The following is an 18766-nucleotide window of genomic DNA, read 5'->3' on the forward strand; positions in this document are numbered from 1 at the left end:
TCAGGATGAGATTTCCCTTCCCCCCAGAAATCTGCTTTCTCTTCATTTTAACTGACTTCTGGGTCCAAATTTGACTTTCCAATCGTCAGATCACACTGTGGAGAACGACTTCTCTCTGTCTCCCTCTTTCTTTCCTTCCTTCCTTCTTGACAAATAAAGACACTTCAATTTAAAAATTATTTATTAACACTCACCTCAGGTCAGGCACCTGTGATACATCAAGACAGACTCAGCCCTTTCTTCTATGTCCTCACACGCAGTCAAGGCCTTGTATTCTCCTCCTAACTATTTACAAAAAGGAAACTCAAATGATAATCGAAAAGCTGGAAAAACGGAACGCAAACACCCACATACCCTTCTTCTGTTATTTTACCACTTCTGCTCATCTCTCGATGGATAGATAAGTAATATACGGGCGATAACAATATAAGATCGGTGCATAGGAACAGTTTTTCCTTAGCCGTTTGAAAGTAAATGGGAGACATCATGATCCATCACCCCAATATACTTCAGAATGCCTCTCCTCAAAATGAATATACAAGGTTAGATTTTGAGAAGAGAAAAAGTGATGTCTTTTTTTCTTAGGTAGAGTGGGTCCTTGAGGAACACTGACTGTGTTCCGGGTGTGGAATTACAAGGGTAAGAAAACTGGAGTTCAGGAAGCCGTGGAGCCTGCAGTTTGGACCTGCTCTTGAATTTTATAACTGGCTCAGGAAAACGGCACTCGTGTGTTTAATGCCCAGGAATAATAGTTAGCTCATCTCTGCGTCTCCTGTTCAGTCTTCTCTGGTCAAGCTGGTTTTGGGGAGTTAAATAAATACATCGAACTGACTGTATCTCTGTAATTTATACTCCCTGCCTGTCCCCCCTCCCCTCTTTAAATTCTCACACAGAATCAATAAGTTTGCACAACTGGCTGAGCAGGTGCGGTACTTTTCACCCATCTGAGTACCTGCCATGCTGAGTTGAAACAGTCACAATACGAAAAGCCTTTGCTCCTTGCCTTCTTGCCTTTATATCTTTGGTTCACAAGAGGAATCAGCAGGAATTTGCTGGTGGTCCAGTGGTTAGGACTCTGTGTTCTCACAGCAAGGGACCGGGTTCAGTCTCTGGTTGGGGAACTAAGATCCCACAAGTCATGCAGCACAGCCAAGAAAAAAAGAGAGAGAGAGGTTAGCAACATACTGATGAGCACTCTGTCTGATGCAGGTTCTTGTCAGAACACTGATTTGGTACAGATTATACAATAATTCTTTCCTTACTTGCATACACCGCTTTGCAGTGCAGTTTGACTGTAATTACAATATCTACTGGATGCAATACCACCAATATTTCTGTTTAGTACAGAAATATTTCCATCTGTACAGTATTATGATTTCAGAGTCTTTTGTAGATTTAGTTCAGCATTTTTTAGAATGCACTTTTTATGTAAAAAGAGGTTCAGAAAAATAATATTTTGAGATACAAAATATCTTGCAGTTACTCTAATATACATTTTAGTCACATTTATTTTCCTTCATGTTCAATGCACTTATCTGCTACATTAGAAGCTCAAAGAATAAATACAGAAACTCAAGGAACAAATAAAATTGTTACATTTACTGCCACAATAAGCAATATGGAACATTAAAAACAGTATGAATTCATTAAAAAAAAAGAGCAAAGATGGAATGGCAGCATAAAATTAAGAAGGACATTCTAACTGGGCTGTATGGGAACCAGCCTCGTTGGTTTCTTCCAAGCAACGCATTTTTGTCAAAACTCATACATAGTCACCAAAACAAACAGCATGTCAATGAATTCAGTGAACTGCCACTGAAACTGAGACATCTATTTCCCCGCATCTGCTTACGGGAATTATGTAAAATACTTAATCCAATGTGTTTTCACCGCAATCCTATTTTTGTCTCCCATCTAGTGAATTTTCATTTAAACCAATACGTTTGCCTGAGACCCGCACACGTGCGTTTCTTGGAACCTCAGTGCAGTCACAGATTCAGGCATCATGTCTGCGGACGCCTAACCAATGCATTTCAGTGCAACTCAGCCAATTTTCCACGACACGTATTCTGATTCTCTAGGGGGTATAAAGTCTCCTATGATTGCGAGGGAAGGCAGGAGAGGGCCTGCCTGGATTGGCGGGTAATACCACAAGTGTGGCTTTCCTAAAGCCTTGATACCCGACGCGTGCTCTGGGGCCTGCGGCACTGCCATCCGGGAAGCCAGTGCCACAGGAAGGCTCTCAGCCCCGACTCCAGACCTACTGATCCAGAATCTGGATCCCAGAAAGATCCCTAGTCGACGTTTTGAACAGTAAAATATGAGAAGCACTGTGTCAAAACAAACTCTTTAACGACCATAGTTATCTCAGGGGTGATACTCAAAGTTTTCTGAGTCAAGCGCTTCTTCCAGTGGATGGAGAGTTTGATGCGACAGAGGTTGAAACCAGTTTACTTTATATGCAAAGGTGACACCACCCCCTTTTTATTGCACACATGATTCACGCGTACGTTTTCTTTTAATCAATTCACGTATACACTTTCTCTGAATCAATTTTTTTTTTAATTAAACCATTCAAGGCTTCTCTGGTGGCTTAAGTGTTAAAGAATCTGCATGCAATGCACGAGATGTGGGTTCAATCCCTAAGTCGGGAAGATCCCCTGCAGAAGGAAATGGGCACTCATCCCAGTATTCTTGCCTGGAAAAGCCCATGGACCAAGGAGCCCAGCAGGCTACAGTCCATGTGGTCTCGAGAGTAGGACAAGACTTAGCAACTAAACCACTGCCACGAACAAGAGTTACTAGAGTTAGCAACAGAAATAAACAATGAGGTCACTGGTGACCTGGATAAGAAACTTGTCGGTAGCACTATGGGGGAGAACTTCTTTGCAATGGGTTCATAAGAGAACGGCCAGAGAGAATTGCTTGCGTGGTGTCCTGCAGCAGGAAAGAGATGGATGGGATGCTTAGCCTGAGGAATAAGGTCAGTTCATCCACATCAACAGGAGAGAAGGTCCAGTGTATGCGAAGTGATTCAGGTGTGTTGAAGTGATGGTGGGAGCTGGTAGTAGTTCTGTTCTATTTACTTCACTTTTCTCAGAGGATCGGGAAGTATGTCATTAGCTGAAAGTGACAGCTGATAGGAGGAGGAGTTGCTAAGAGGCTTGAGGTGGGAGAAGCTACAAAATAGTCACTGGGAGAGAGTGGGAGTGTATGGAGCCCACCATGGACTTAAAGTACTCAGCAGAGTCAGGTGCTTTTCAACAGCTTCTTCTAACTGCCAGGGCACAAGCGTGGAGGAGGCAGGGAATTGGGTTTAAGCAGCCTTGTGGTTGAGCCAGGTGGGAAGGACTGAGCAAGAGACAGGCAGGAGAGTGGTGAGGTCACGCAAGAAGTGATGGTAATAATGACCTTGGAATTGAGTTGGATAAGAAGGAGAAAATGGATATGGGGAGAATGTAGGAAGTAAAAGGATGATGGGATCAATAAGTTAAAGTCCCACCAGGGCTAAAGGATTGCTGGAGTTGGAGATGCGAGAGGCAAGACACTGGGAAGACAGCGGTAGAAGGGGAGTGAGTTTTGAACACTGAGGTTATGTGGGGTTGTCATTATCAGCCACGACAGAGTTAAGGGTATGGACATGGGAGTGAGCAGCCGATGTGGGGTGATCAGTAAGACCGCTGGAGGAGAGGCCAAGGACCTGAGCTGCCAGGGCGTTGGAAGGATCACTTAAGTGGACATGGAACCCACCAAGAATTAGGACAGCCGTGGTGGACAGAGGGGCCGCGTGCCTCTTCACAGAATGAGCGTGTGACCCCAGGCTCAGTAGGTGACCTTCAACAAAGAGGAATCGTGGGTGGAATCGTCTGATAATGGCATGAGGTTTATAGCTGGATGTATGTGGGAGAAGAGAAGGAAAACGGCATGGAAGTGGAAACAAGGACCCGGAAGATTTCCTCCAGTCCTAAGATCAGCGGTGCCAAAGGTATAGGACAGAGAACAGCCATTTGAGAAGCTAAAGGAAAGTGGGTTCCTCCTGGCAGGAGGGGAGCCAGGTCTCAGTTACAGAAAGAAGGTGAAGGGATTGATCCCCAATGAGCCTGAATGAAGGGAGCTTCCAGAATCCCAGCCCTCGGGATTGTTCTTACACAGTTCAGCTGATTTAGCAGACGCCATCATTTAACCAACATTGAGAGTAGTTTGCTTTTGGTTTTTTTTGCCAAGCTCATTTTTTGTGTTGCTAATAGATACAGAGGAGGTAAATCACTGTTATCAGAGACTTAATGCGAAAGCAGGTGGTAACTGGGAGCTCTACAAAGGTGAGGTTTTATTATTAGTTGAGAGAGACAGAGCCTTCTACCCCAGGCAAAACTGCCCCACTTGATGGCTTTCGATGATGGCACCAGAATTTCTTATTCCTGCAGGAGGTCTCCTTTATCAGCGAGTCTTTCTCTGTTTAATTGTCTTCATGGCGCTTATTACAACCTAGCACATGCATCACTTATTACCTTTTTTATTTCATGGTGAAGACAGGACTTGGTTTTTGTTCATAGTTTTATCTCAGCGGAGCCTAGATGAGCATGTAGCTCAATAGATACTGAATGAATGAATGGATGAGTAAATTTGAATGAATGAATGAGAAATTGTAATGGCCTCTGTCCAATAACCAGTCACCAGACATGGTTTCCAAGTAGGGGAAAGAGCACAGGTTTTGGAGCAAAAATCCTAAAGGGGGACCTCCCTGGCAGTCCAGTGGTTATGGCTTCATCTCCCAGTGCAGAGGGCAAGGGTTCGATCCCGGGTCTGGGAGCTAAGATCCGACCCGCCTCGCAGCCAAAAAACCAAAACAGAAGACAGAAGCAATATTGTCACAAATTCAATAAAGACTTTTAAAATGGTCCACATTAAAAATAAATTTTCTTTTTTAAATCCTGATGCATAAAGTCTAATCCATAGCCTCTGAGCCTCAAGTTTCTTCGTCTATATAATAGAGATGAAGAATTATTGTTATTGAAAAAAAGCAATAAACCCTCTCACAATTGTTTTGGAAATTAATGAGGTATCAAGTGTACAGTAAATACATTAATAGGTGTACCCAGTTCATAACAACCCTGTAATTGAGTTCAGTTGCCAGGACCAGCGGTGGACATTTGATCCAAATGAGGGCAATCGGAAGCTCCCTCCTGAAAACTAGATATCAGCATCATGAGATTCTGGAGCCACCTGTCTCTTGAATGGTGGGGGTGTAAATTAAGAATTCTGCAGTCACTATATTTTTATAGGCTGAGGAAAGAGAGAGTCTATTCAAAGAGAGAAGAGAATGACTAGTTACATGTATAACTTAGCCATCTTCACAGCTGGTTTTTGGCTTTGAACCTCTGTAAGACTTATCTGGAGCCTTTTCAAAAAATTCCTTTATTGCTCAAGCTGGTTCAAGAGGGTTTATTACTTGCAAACAAAGACTTATGATAAGAGAATGTAGTCACTCTACATTCTCTACATTGTGCAGTAATCTCTATATGCTTAAATACATTTCATAAACACAAATGGAATACATGTTATATATTACACTTTTTTTCATTTATCTACATGTTTCTAACATCAGTCCTTGTCCATATACTTTGGATAACCTCAGTCTTTTTTACAACCACGTAGCTCCCCATAGTACAAACACACGATCATTTGCACAGCCAGCTCCTTATTTATGGCCGTTTGGGTTGTTTCTGTTTCTGTTGCAAACAATGCCATGTTAACATCCCTCAGCATCAATCTTTGTGGCGATGTTGGAGAATTTTAGATTAGATTCCTAGAAATTGAACTCTAGGGCCAAGAAAAACAAATAGAAGGATAAAGTTAAGAAAAACATATGATATGTGTGCTCTCAATCTCTTGCGATTGGGCCAGAAAGTACCAGGAGTTGTTACAACTCAACAACAACAAAGCAGTTTAAACCTGGGCAAAGGACTTAGACTTTTCTCCAAAGAATTTATACAAACGGCCAGTGAGCACATGCAAAAATGTTCAACATCACTAATCGTTGCTGCTGCTGCTGCTAAGTTGCCTCAGTCATATCTGATTCTGTGCGACCCCATAAACAGCAGCCCACCAGGCTCCCCTGTCCACAGGATTCTCCAGGCAAGAACACTGGAGTGGGTTGCCACTTCCTTCTCCAATGCATGAAAGTGAAAAGTGAAAGTGAAGTCGCTCAGTCGTGTCTGACCTCTAGTGACCCCATGGACTGCAGCCCACCAGGCTCCTCCGTCCGTGGGGTTTTCCAGGCAACAGTACTGGAGTGGGGTGCCATCACCTTCTCCCACTAATCGTTACAAAACTGCAAATCAAAACCACAAAGAGATACACTTCACATCCATTAAGGTGACCAGTTTCACCCTTTTTTGTGGGGCCTCAGACACGGACGGCTGCCTCAGAATGAAGCTCAACATCTCTTTCCCAACCACTGGCTGCCAGAAGCTCATTGAAGTGGACAATGGATGAAAAACTTCATATTTTCCAGGACAAGCATACAGCCACAGAAGCTGCTGCTGACGCTGTGGGTGAAGAAGGGAAGATTATTAGGTCTGAATCGGGGGTGGGAATGACAAACAGGGTCTCCCCATGGAGCGGATTTTCCCCGTGAAGAGAATGATCCGTGGCTGAGTCTGCCTGCTGCTGGTCAGGGGCATTCCTGTTACACACCAAGGGGACTGGAGAAAGAAAGTGCACATTTGTACAGGGTTGCATTGTGGATGCCAACCTGAGTGTTCTCAGTCCGGTCATCGTAAAAAAGGGGGGCGAGAAGGATATTCCTGGACACAGTGATACAACTGTGCCTCGTCACCTGAGACCTAAAAGAACTAGCTGCTGCTGCTGCTCAGCTGCTCAGTCATGTTGGACTCTCTATGGCTCCATGGACCGTAGCCCGCCCACCAGGCTCTTCTATCCATGGGATTCTCCAGCCAAGAATACCGGAGTGGGTTGCCATTTCCTACTCCAAGGGATCATCCCAACCCAGGGATCAAACCCACATCTCCTGAATTGGCAGGTGGATTCCTTGCCACTAGCGCCACCTGGGAAACCCCCAAAGAGATGGCAAAATCCGCAGGCTTTTCAACCTCTTTAAAGAAGGTGATGTCCACAAATACGCTGTGAGAAAGCCCCTAAAAAAGAAGGTAAGGATTCAGCGTCTTGTTACTCCGTGTGTCCTGCCATGTTGGTGTTTTACTCTGAAGAATCATTATACCAAGAAAATTAAGGAGGAGGCTTCAGAAGATGCTAAAATTTTGGCCAAGAGAATGAAGGAGGTCAGAGGAAAACACCTGGAACAGATTGCCAAGAGACGGGGGCTGTCGTCTCTGAGAGCTCCTGCTGCCCAGTCTGAGACCAGTCAAAAACGAGACGTCCTAAGAGCAACAAATAAGATCAGACATCAGGAAAAAAAAAAAAGATGTTGACTCTAAAAAAAAACCAGCAATAGCAAATTTTGGTGAGAATGTGCAGAAATTGGGCCCCTTGTGCGTTGCTGGTGGGAAGGTAAAACGATGTAGCCACTATAGAAAATAGTATGGTAGCTCTGATTCCAATTCCGCTTCTGGATGTATCTACCCCAACAAATTGAAAGCAAGGTACCAAAGGCATAGTCACACCTCCATGTTCCTTGCAGGATTATTCACAGTAGCCAAAAGGCAGAAGCAACCCACGTGTCCATCAACAGATGAATGGATAAACAAAACTCACTATGTGTATACAATGGAATATCATTCAGCCTGAAAAAGAAAAGAAATTCTGACACAATCTCCAACATGGATGAACCTTGAACACATTATGTTAAGTGAAATGAGCCAGAAAGACAAACATTCTATGATTTCACTTACAAGAGGTGCTTAGCGTATCAAGTTCACAGAGACAAAAATAGAATGGTGGTTGGCAGGGGCTAGAGGAAGGAAGGAATGGAAACTGTTGTTTAATGGGTACAGAGTTTCAGCTTTACAAGATGAAAATGGTCTAGAGATCTGCAGCACAACATTGTAAACGTACTGAATACCACTGAATGGTATACTTCAGCATGGTTAATGTGATTTTATGTTATGTACATATTACTACAATTTTTTTTTTAAAGCATGAGAGAATTGTAACTGCAAAGACAATCCATGGAATGGTTATAATTAAGCTCTTTTTGCAGGAGACCCAGGTTTGATCCCTGGGTCTGGAAGATCCTCTGGAGAAGAGAATGGCAACCCACTCCAGCATTCTTACCTGGAGAATCCCATGGACAGAGGAGCCTGGAGGGCTGTCAGACCCAACTGAGAGACTAATGCTTCCACTTCCACTTTGCTCCAAAAAAAAAGAAGATAAAAGGCTGGACGCAATGACCAGGCAATTGAAGTCTGGGATTGAAAGCCAGAGAACCTTACAGAGAAACTCTCATCTGCAGTGGAGCCCAGAGAAAGCTGAGGACCCAGCCCACAGATGAATCATCTGATCCCAAAGAAGGCTAAACTGCCTGGGAAAGCATGGGGCTCTGACACACAGGATAATATATCTGCGCTGATGCTGGGTCTTGAATTTCTAGTTTCTTCTGAACCCTCCCAGGTGGCTCAGTAGTAAAGACTCGCCTGCCAGTGCAGGAGACGAAAGAGATGCAGATTCGATCCCTGGGTCAGGAAGATGCCCTGGAGGAGGAAATGGCAACCCACTCCAGTATTCTTTCCTGCGAAATCCCATGGACAGAGGAGCCTGGTGGGCTACAGTCCACAGGTTGGCAAAGAGTCGGACACAACTGAAGCGACTGAGCACAATAAAAGACCATGGCCCTAGGGGCAAAATACATGTCAACAAGGATACTGTGCAACTTATACCATCAGAAGAAACTGAGAATGGATAATCAGAAGGCTGATGGCAGGCACCCCAATAAAAGTCAGGATAGCCTGCCCAGTGTACCACCTTGAGCACCCCGGGTGAGAAGAAGGATCTTGCAACGCCAGGGCAAGGGGGCACAGCCACAGTGCTCTGGGTCTTTCTGCAGAGGAACCTAAGGACTCAGCAAACTGTTCACTGGGGAGGGAAATGTCAACTATTTGGAGACTTGGTGGGACTGACACTGATACGTGGACATGAAGCACCATCACGGCCCCCTCGCTCTGTTGCTGTGAGTGTCTGGCCACCAAGTTATTGAGAGTACTGCCCATAGTCTGGAGGCTCACAGTGGGTCGCACAGGTCCATAGACCAGCCAGTGGTCATTTCCCCAGACCTCCAATACAGTAGTGATAGATATTCTCAGAAGTTGGCAAAACCTTCACATTGGGTCTTTGGCCTGAGAGATAAGAGCCTTCAGTGGGAAAAACCAAGCGCAATTTTCTGAAACTGCCCCCATCCACCTAGCCAAGATAGCAATTAGCACCATCGAATGGTAACAGAATGGAAACACAAGGCTAGAACTTCTTTCTAATATTTCCAATTTGTTAGCTTTTGATGGGGATCTCATAAGACCAGCAGAAAAAAAAAAGTTCCTGGAGAAAGACACAGCAACTCACTCCATTATTCTTGCCTGAGAAATCCCATGGACAGAGGAGCCTGGCAAGCTAGAGTCTATGGAGTCTCAAAAGAGTTGGACACAACTTAGTGACTAAACAACAAAAGCTTGATGGTGATTTTAAAAGACTTCAGTTCAGTTCAGTCGCTCAGTCATGTCGACTCTTTGCGACCCCATGAACCGCAGCATGCCAAGCCTCTCTGTCCATCACCAACTCCCAGAGTCCAATCAAACCCATGTCCATTGGGTATGTGATGCCGTCCAGCCATCTCATCCTTTGTCGTCCCCTTCTCCTCCCGCTCGCAATCCCTCCCAGCATCAGGGTCTTTTCCAATGAGTCAACTCTTCGCATGAGGTGGCCAAAGTATTAGTTTCAGCTTCAACATCAGTCCTTCCAATGAACACCCAGGACTGATCTCCTTTAGGATGGACTGGTTGGATTTCCTTGCAGTCCAAGGGACTCTCAAGAGTCTTCTCCAACACCACAGTTCAAAAGCATCAATTCTTCGGTGCTCAGCTTTCTTCACAGTCCAACTCTCATATCTATACATGACCACTGGAAAAACCATAGCCTTGACTAGACGGACCTTTGCTGACAAAGTAATGTCTCTGTTTTCAATATGCTGTCTAGGTTGGTCATAACTTTCCTTCCAAGGAGTAAGCATCTTTTAATTTCATGGCTGCAATCACTATCTGCAGTGATTTTGGAGCCCAGAAAAATAAAGTCAGCCACTGTTTCCACTGTTTCCCCATCTATTTCCCATGAAGTGATGGGACCAGATGCCATAATCTTTGTTTTCTGAATATTGAGCTTTAAGCCAACTTTTTCACTCTCCTCTTTCACCTTCATCAAGAGGCTTTTTAGTTCTTCTTCACTTTCTGCCATAAGGGTGGTGTCATCTGCATATCTGAGGTTATTGATATTTCTCCCGGCAATCTTGATTCCAGCTTGTGTTTCTTCCAGTCCAGCATTTCTCATGATGTACTCTGCATATAAGTTAAATAAACAGGGTTACAAAATATAGCCTTGACGTGCTCCTCATCCTATTTGGAACCAGTCTGTTGTTCCATGTCCAGTTCTAACTGTTGCTTCCTGACCTGCATACAGATTTCTCAAGAGGCAGGTCAGGTGGTCTGGTATTCCCATCTCTTTCAGAATTTTCCACAGTTGATTGTGATCCACACAGTCAAAGGCTTTGGCATAGTCAATAAAGCAGAAATAGATGTTTTTCTGGAACTCTCTTGCTTTTTCCATGATCCAGTGGATGTTGGCAATTTGATCTCTGGTTCCTCTGCCTTTTCTAAAACCAGCTTGAACATCTGGAAGTTCACAGTTCACATATTACTGAAGCCTGGCTTGGAGAATTTTGAGCATTACTTTACGAGCGTGTGAGATGAGTGCAATTGTGTGGTAGTTTGAGCATTCTTTGGCATTGCCTTTCTTTGGGATTGGAATGAAAACTGACCTTTTCCAGTCCTGTGGCCACTGCTGCATTTTCCAAATTTGTTGGCATATTGAGTGCAGCACTTTCACAGCATCATCTTTCAGGATTTGAAATAGCTCAACTGGAATTCCATCACTTCCACTAGCTTTGTTCGTAGTGATGCTTCCTAAGGCCCACTTGACTTCACATTTCAGGATGTATGGCTCTAGGTGAGTGATCACACCATCGTGATTATCTGGGTCGTGAAGCTCTTTTTTGTACATTTCTTCCATGTATTCTTGCCACCTCTTCTGCTTAATATCTTCTGCTTCTGCTAGGTCCCTACCATTTCTGTCCTTTATCAAGCCCATCTTTGCATGAAATGTTCCCTTGGTATCTCTAATTTTCTTGAAGAGATCTCTAGTCTTTCCCATTCTATTGTTTGCCTCTATTTCTTTTCATTGGTCATTGAGGAAGGCTTTCTTTTCTCTCCTTGCTATTCTTTGGAACTCTGCATTCAGATGGGTATATCTTTCCTTTTCTCTTTTGCTTTTCACTTCTCTTCTTTTCACAGCTATTTGTAAGGCCTCCGCAGACAGCCATTTTGCTCTTTTGCATTTCTTTTTCTTGGGGATGGTCTTCATTCCTGTCTCCTGTACAATGTCACAAACCTCCATCCATAGTTCATCAGGCACTCTGTCAATCAGATCTAGTCCCTTAAATCTATTTCTCACTTCCACTGTATAGTCATAAGGGATTTGATTTAGGTCATACCTGAATGGTCTAGTGGTTTTCTCCACTTTCTTCAATTTCAGTCTGTATTTGGCAATAAGGAGCTCATGAGCCGAGCCACAGTCAGCTCCCAGTATTGTTTTTGCTGACTGTATAGAGCTTCTCCATCTTTGGCTGCAAAGAATATAATCAATCTGATTTTGGTGTCGACCATCTGGTGATGTCCATGTGTAGAGTCTTCTCTTGTGTTGTTGGAAGAGGGTGTTTGCTGTGACCAGTGCGTTCTCTTCGCAGCACTCTGTCAGCCTTTGCCCTGCTTCATGCTGCACTCCAAGGCCGGCTTTGCCTGTTACTCCAGGTGTTTTACAGTTCATGGGGTCACAGTCGGACATGACTGAGTGGCCAACACAACTATTGTAATTCACAACTTTACCTGCAGGTGGCGGCATATCACTGCTATTTTGCTTTTTCTCGTTTCCACTTTGTTTCTCTTCATTTTGTAATGTCATCCATTGACATAGTAGGCAATGGAATATAGAATGTGGTACCGCGGGCACTGGGAAGTCTTCCAGAACGATTTAATCTCAAGTTGAATTTAAGTTTTTATACTCATCATGGTACCATTAAGGATTAAAAAGATATAGGATCCTTGGTACTACGTGGGGACCACATATGTCATACGTATGTGATATCATACATATGTGTCACACGTGTGTCATATCATAGAGACATGACTCTAAAGCAGACATTCTCATACTTCTTGTTTATAATTTACAAGAACGTTTTATGCACTTAAAAATTACTAAGCACTAAAAAAAATTTTTTATGTGGGTTATATCCATTGATATCTACCACGTGACATTAAAACTAAGTTTTTGAAATACAAAATACACAAGTATATATGACATCCGTCATTGAAACTATGATGGTATATCCTATCAGATCAGATCAGTCACTCAGTCGTGTCCGACTCTTTTCGACCCCATGAATTGCAGCACGCCAGGCCTCCCTGTCCATCACCAACTCCCGGAGTTCACTCAGACTCACGTCCATCGAGTCAGTGATGCCATCCAGCCATCTCATCCTCTGTCGTCCCCTTCTCCTCCTGCCCCCAATCCCTCCCAGCAGCAGAGTCTTTTCCAATGAGTCAACTCTTCGCATGAGGTGGCCAAAGTACTGGAGTTTCAGCTTTAACATCATTCCTTCCAAAGAAATCCCAGGGCTGATCTCCTTCAGAATGGACTGGTTGGATCTATAGTTTTTGAAAAAGTCTATTAGATACATGTGAGAGAATGAGAATGTGAAAAGTAAGAGTCTAAATGGCAAATAAAGTCATAGCATTATTATGAGAAAAGTTAGATCCCTTGGGTTTCCTTAAAGGATTTTGCAGACCCCTGTGGTGTCAGAAAGGTATTTAATGTTATCCTTGCTGTAAAGCACAGGAAGCTCAGCTCCTTGCTCCGTGATGACCTGGGGGGAGGGAGGGGGGGACTCCAAGAGGAAGGGGATGTATGCACACATGCAGTTGATTCACTTCGTTGCACGGCAGAAGCTAACACAGCGTTGTAAAGCAAGTACGTTTCAATTTTTCTAAAAAGCTAAACTGAAAATAGAATAAAGCACTTTTATAATGGATGGATCTGACTGACACCACCTTAACCTTGCCAAAAATAAAACAGACTGAGTTTGGGTCTCTCACATTGGGATCTAATGAGAGATTTAAACTATTACCTATGTAGCAGTCAGGGAAAAAAATGTTTCAGTTGGTTCTAACCATAAAGAAACAATCAGGACTTCCCTGGTGGTCCACTGGTTGAGACTCTGCCTTCCAGGAGGGGACACGGGCTGATTTCTGGTCCAGGAAGAGCCCACCTGTCTTGGAGCAACTAAGTCCGTGTGCGACAATTACCGAAGCCCATGAGCCTAGAGCTGTGTTCCACAAGGAGAGAAGTCAGGAGGAGAAGCCTGCGCGCTGCAACTGGAGAGCAGCCCCCCATCGCCGAAACTAGAGAAAGCCGCCAGCGCGCAGCAGTGAAGACCTAGCACAGCCAAAAATAAATAAGTAAATTTGTTTTTTTTTTTAAAAAAAAGCTCCCTGTGAACTTTGCGGGGTGTATTTTTTTAAGCTAGGAACTTCGCAGTTCAAATGCGGTGGATGAACCTAGAGCCAGTTAGACAGAGTGAAGTCAGTCAGAAAGAGAAAAGCAAATATTGTATATTAACACATGTGTATGCAATCAGAAAGACGGCACTGATGAGCCTATTGCAGGGCAGCAGTGGACACATGCAGAGGACAGACGTAGGACTGGGCGGGCGGGGTGGGAGGAGGAATGGGGGGACAGACGAATAGAGCGGCATGGACGCGCATACACCGCCATGTGTGACACAGATCGCCAGGGGAGACTTGCTGCATGACTCAGGGAGCTCGGACTGAGGCTCTGGAACAACCTAGCAGGTGGGAGAGGGTGGAAGGCGGGAGGGAGTCTCAAGAGGGAGGGGACCTATGTATACCTGTGGCCAATTCACGTTACCAGCTGGCAGAATCCAACGGACATGAGTGGGAGCAAGCTCCCAGAGCTGGTGATGGACGGGGAAGCCTGGCGTGCTGCAGTCCACGGGGTCGCAAAGAGTCGGACACGACCGAGCGACGGAACAATGACAATTGCAGAAACCAAATCCATATTGTAAAGCAATTACCCTTCGATTAAAAATAAATAAAAAGCTAAGAACACTGGAATATTACTGTGACCTGCTCTCTTTTCCGATGTCTACCCAAATCTCCTTTCAAATGTGGGTAACAATAAACTGGCCACTTTTTTTCTTATGCCCTCTCCCTTTATAAAATGTATTTTATACATTTGTTTACCTAAGAATATAAGAACTCCACTCTGTGGATCCTAAAATAATTTCTGGAAGGTGGGGATGAGGATCTAACCTCAGATTAATTCTCATAAAAATGAGAATATAAAAAAATTTAGGTGCTAAGAACTGAGAGGGAGTGATATGTACTTGCCTAATTTCTTCCTGTGGACAGACTTTTTTAACAAACAGCAAAAGCCAGATTTTGTAAAATTTCAAAGTCTGTTGTCTTATTTCCATCACAGGATTCAGAAAGTTAATAAATGTGATAGTCTTGGGAAAATACTTGGATCATAGTTAAAGCTTAATAAAGATTTTTTTTTTTTAAGTTGTATCTGTGCTTTTGAAAATACTTCTTTAGGAAAAATTCTTACAGAATCCAACACAACACTGTAAAGCAATTATCCTTCAATTAGAAATAAATACATTTTAAAAATCCTTAGAAGTGGATTTATTGGACAAAGAATATAAGCATGTAGTATTTTGATAGATATTGTTATACTGCCTCAAAAAGTTATAATAATGTATATACCCAACAACAGTATAGGAAGGGAGATGGGATGGATTGAGAGATCAGAATTGACATGTATCTACTACTATGTATAAAATAGATAAAAAGGACCTACTGTAAAGCACAGGACACTCTGCTCAATACTCTGCAATGACCTATATGGGAAAATAATTTTTAAAAAGAGTATATATGTATATGCATAACTGATTCACTTGGCTATACACCTAAAATTAACACAACATTGTAAGGAACTTCCCTGGTGGTACAGTGGATAAGAATCCACCTGCCCATGCACGGGACACAGGTTCGATCCCTGGTTAAGGAAGATTCCACATGCCGTGGAGCAACTAAGCCCGTGAGCCCAACTACTGAAGCCCCTACACCCGAGAGCCCGTGCTCTGCAGCAAGAGAAGCTGCTGGACGAGAAGCCCGTGAACCACAGCTAGAGAGGAACCCCCACCTCGTCACAGCTAGAGAGGAGCCCCCCCTCGTCACAGCTAGAGAGGAGCCCCCCCTCGTCACAGCTAGAGAGGAGCCCCCCCTCGTCACAGCTAGAGAGGAGCCCCCCCTCGTCACAGCTAGAGAGGAACCCCCCCTCGTCACAGCTAGAGAGGAACCCCCCCTCGTCACAGCTAGAGAGGAGTCCCCCTTGTCACAGCTAGAGAAAGACCGCACGCAGCAACAAGACCCAGCACAGCCAGAATATAATACATACAAAAAAGTAAATTAAAAAAATACAACATTGTAAAGTAATCATACTCCAATAAAAATTTTAGAAATTGAAAAAAAAAAACAATATAAGAGTACCATTCCCCCCACATCTCAGTCAACCCAGGTACCATCAGACTTCCTAATCTTAATCTTATTTATGAAATATTGACCTGACTATTATTTCATTTTGCATTTTCCAACCAATGAGGGTGAAAGAGGAGAACGAAAAGGCTGGCTTAAAACTCAAAATTCAAAAAACTAATAAGATCATGGCATCTGGTCCCATCACTTCATGGCAAATAGATGGGTAGAAAGTGGAAACAGAGGCAGACTTTATTTTCTTGGGTTCCAAAATCACAGCATACGGTGACTGCAGCCATGAAATTAAAAAACATTTGCTCCTCTGAAGAAAAGCTGTGACAAACCTAGACAGTGTATTAAAAAGCAGAGATATCACTTTGCCGACAAAGGTCTGTATGGTCAAACTATGTTTTTTCCAGTAGTCAGAAATGGATGTGAAAGTTGGACCCTAAAAAAGGCTGAGCACCAAAGAATTGACACCTTTGAATTGTGATACTGGAGAAAACTCTTGAGAGTCCCGTGGACTGCAAGATCAAACCAGTCCATCCTAAAGGAAATCAACCCTGAATATTCATTGGAAGGACTGATGCTGAAGCTGAAGCTCCAATACTTTGGTCACCTGATGTGAAGAGCTGACTCATTGGAAAAGACCCTGATGCTAGGAAAGATTGAAGGCAGGAGGAGAAGGGGCCAACAGAGGATGAGATGGTTGGATGGCACCACTGACTCAATGGAGATGAGTTTGAGCAAGCTCCAGGAGATGGTGATGGACAGGGAAGCCTGGTGTGCTGCGGCCCATGGGGTCACAAAGAGTCAGACACGACTGAGCGACTGAACAGCAACAAAGGGGATTACTCTCAACACTATGGGTGGGCCTCGTCCAATCAGTTGAAGGCCATAAGAGCAAAATCTGAGGTCTTCTGAGGACAGCAACATAAAAATGCTGCCTGGGCTTCCAGACTGCCTCCCCACCCTGCAGATGTCAGATTTGTGTCTCCCACAGCCTCAGCTTCACCATATGAAAAAAACAATAGAACAGGCCAAAGAAGGCTGGGACTCTGATTAATCTCTAGCATGTTTTCTTCTCTGTTTCAAACTCAGAAAGAGGCAACTGCAGGCATGTGAGTAGGAGCTCAATTTATGCTCATTGTCCTACCTCAGGATTCTCTGAACTCCCCAGTGTATTGTCACAGTTTGGTCCCAAGGGGCTTGGCCTGATTGCAGGGTCTTAGTGTAAGACTATAATGTACTGATGATGTTATGAAAACATTGGAAACTGAAGAGCAGGCCAGGACTGACTTGAATAGTGATGGATCACGTAGCCAACTGAAACTCATTAATAAACCCTGCAAAGATCCAAGGGCTTGCCTAAATGGCGAAATTCTTAGAGGACATAGTCCAGAACCATTAAGACATTCCGTAAGAGACTGAAGAGAAACTGCTGTCATCTTTCACCCCTGAGGACCCAACCAAACTCCAGCCTTCGGTTAGCTTATCAGGATTTTGGAGAATGTGTATTCTACATCTGGAAATACACCAGGGTCTATCTGTAAGACGACCCAAAGGAAAGTCATACCTGCATGAGGATCTGCAGAAAAGCAGGCTGTGTCTGAATTACAAAAAATGATGGCTCTCTCACTGCCTTTGGGCCCTTGTGATCAAATATGATTTGGGAAGGGTCTGCCTCCTCAACTCATGTAGACCAGTGCGTGCATGCTAAGTTGCTTCAGTCGTCCCTAACTCTTCGTGACCCTATGGATTGTAGCCTGCCAGGTTCCTCTGTCAGTGGAATTTTCCAGGCAAGAATACTGAAGTGGGTTGTCATTTCCTTTTCCAGGGGATCTTCCTGACCCAGGGATTGAACCTGTGTCTCCTGCATTGCAGGCAGATTCTTTACTGCTGAGCCAACTGGGAAGCCCCATGCAGACCAGAGCCAATGGCAAAAGCCCGTGAGCACCTACCAGTGGCAACCACTTGGATTTTGCACCAGAAAAATTTCCAAATTCTGCCTCCCCAGACACATTATTGGAAAAACAATTACTAGTGAATTATGGGGCATTGATTTGGACTGCCTCAGGGACTGTAGGTCATCAAAACTTCTGGAACCTGAAGTATCCATAATGTCTTGGTGAAGTCAGAGAAACACTCCGATAAGAAGGCAGTGCTCAGAGGAGTTTCATAATAAAATGGAAATGGTTCAGGATTTCCCTGGTGGTCCAGGGGTTAAGGCTCTGCACTTCCACCGCGGGGGGCATGGGTTCCATCCCTGGTTGGAAACTAAGACCCCATTGCCGCACATGCTGATGCAGCAGAGAAAAAGGAAATGGTTCACCCAGGAGCATGCTGCCAAGGGAATACACAGAAGTTCTCACTCTGCCTTCAGCAGGTATCTTCTTTTTCCCAGGACTGACTTTGGAACCACTTTGAAGAGCAGCTGCAACCCACTGCCCCGTGAACAGTGGCTGTGTGAACTCTCAACTGACCGAGAAAGAGCTGCCTGGCTTGCAGATGACAGTTGAGAGATGAGTAAGCAGTATCCTGTCTGGAAGCACTGATTAAAGAAAATAAGAATAAATCAGCTCAGAGGACTGGATTGCGTGCCATTTCCCTAGCAGCGATGAAAGAATTGAACAATGGTAAAAGTTCCTCCGTGTGGGTTTCCTCCCACTCATGTGCCGCAGCTGATGGCCCGGTCATATTGTGGTCGTCCGGTAGTTGGACAATGGAAAGCTGGACTGTTAAAGGCAGGCTCATATGAGGTGTGCCCCTATGCAGAACATACTAATAGGAATTGAAGGGGTATGTTCTTCCCCAGCTTTATTGAGATGTAACTGGCATATAACACTGTGCAAATTTTCAAGGTGTATGGTGTGCCGATTTGAGACACGTGGCAAAGTGAGTATTATCATGTGTGTTCA

General features: G+C 44.1%; 1 protein-coding gene and 1 pseudogene across 2 annotated transcripts in view; both read left to right on the forward strand.

Annotated features, from left to right (window-relative positions):
* PAK1IP1 (PAK1 interacting protein 1) overlaps positions 1-18766 on the forward strand; it is a 228748-nt gene that overhangs the window by 56073 nt on the left and 153909 nt on the right. The gene's annotated exons all lie outside the window — the stretch shown is intronic.
* Positions 6430-7451, forward strand: LOC129645360 (40S ribosomal protein S6-like; annotated as a pseudogene).

Source organism: Bubalus kerabau, chromosome 3 (genome assembly GCF_029407905.1).
Source record: "Bubalus kerabau isolate K-KA32 ecotype Philippines breed swamp buffalo chromosome 3, PCC_UOA_SB_1v2, whole genome shotgun sequence".
In the NCBI taxonomy this organism is placed as follows: domain Eukaryota; kingdom Metazoa; phylum Chordata; class Mammalia; order Artiodactyla; family Bovidae; genus Bubalus; species Bubalus kerabau.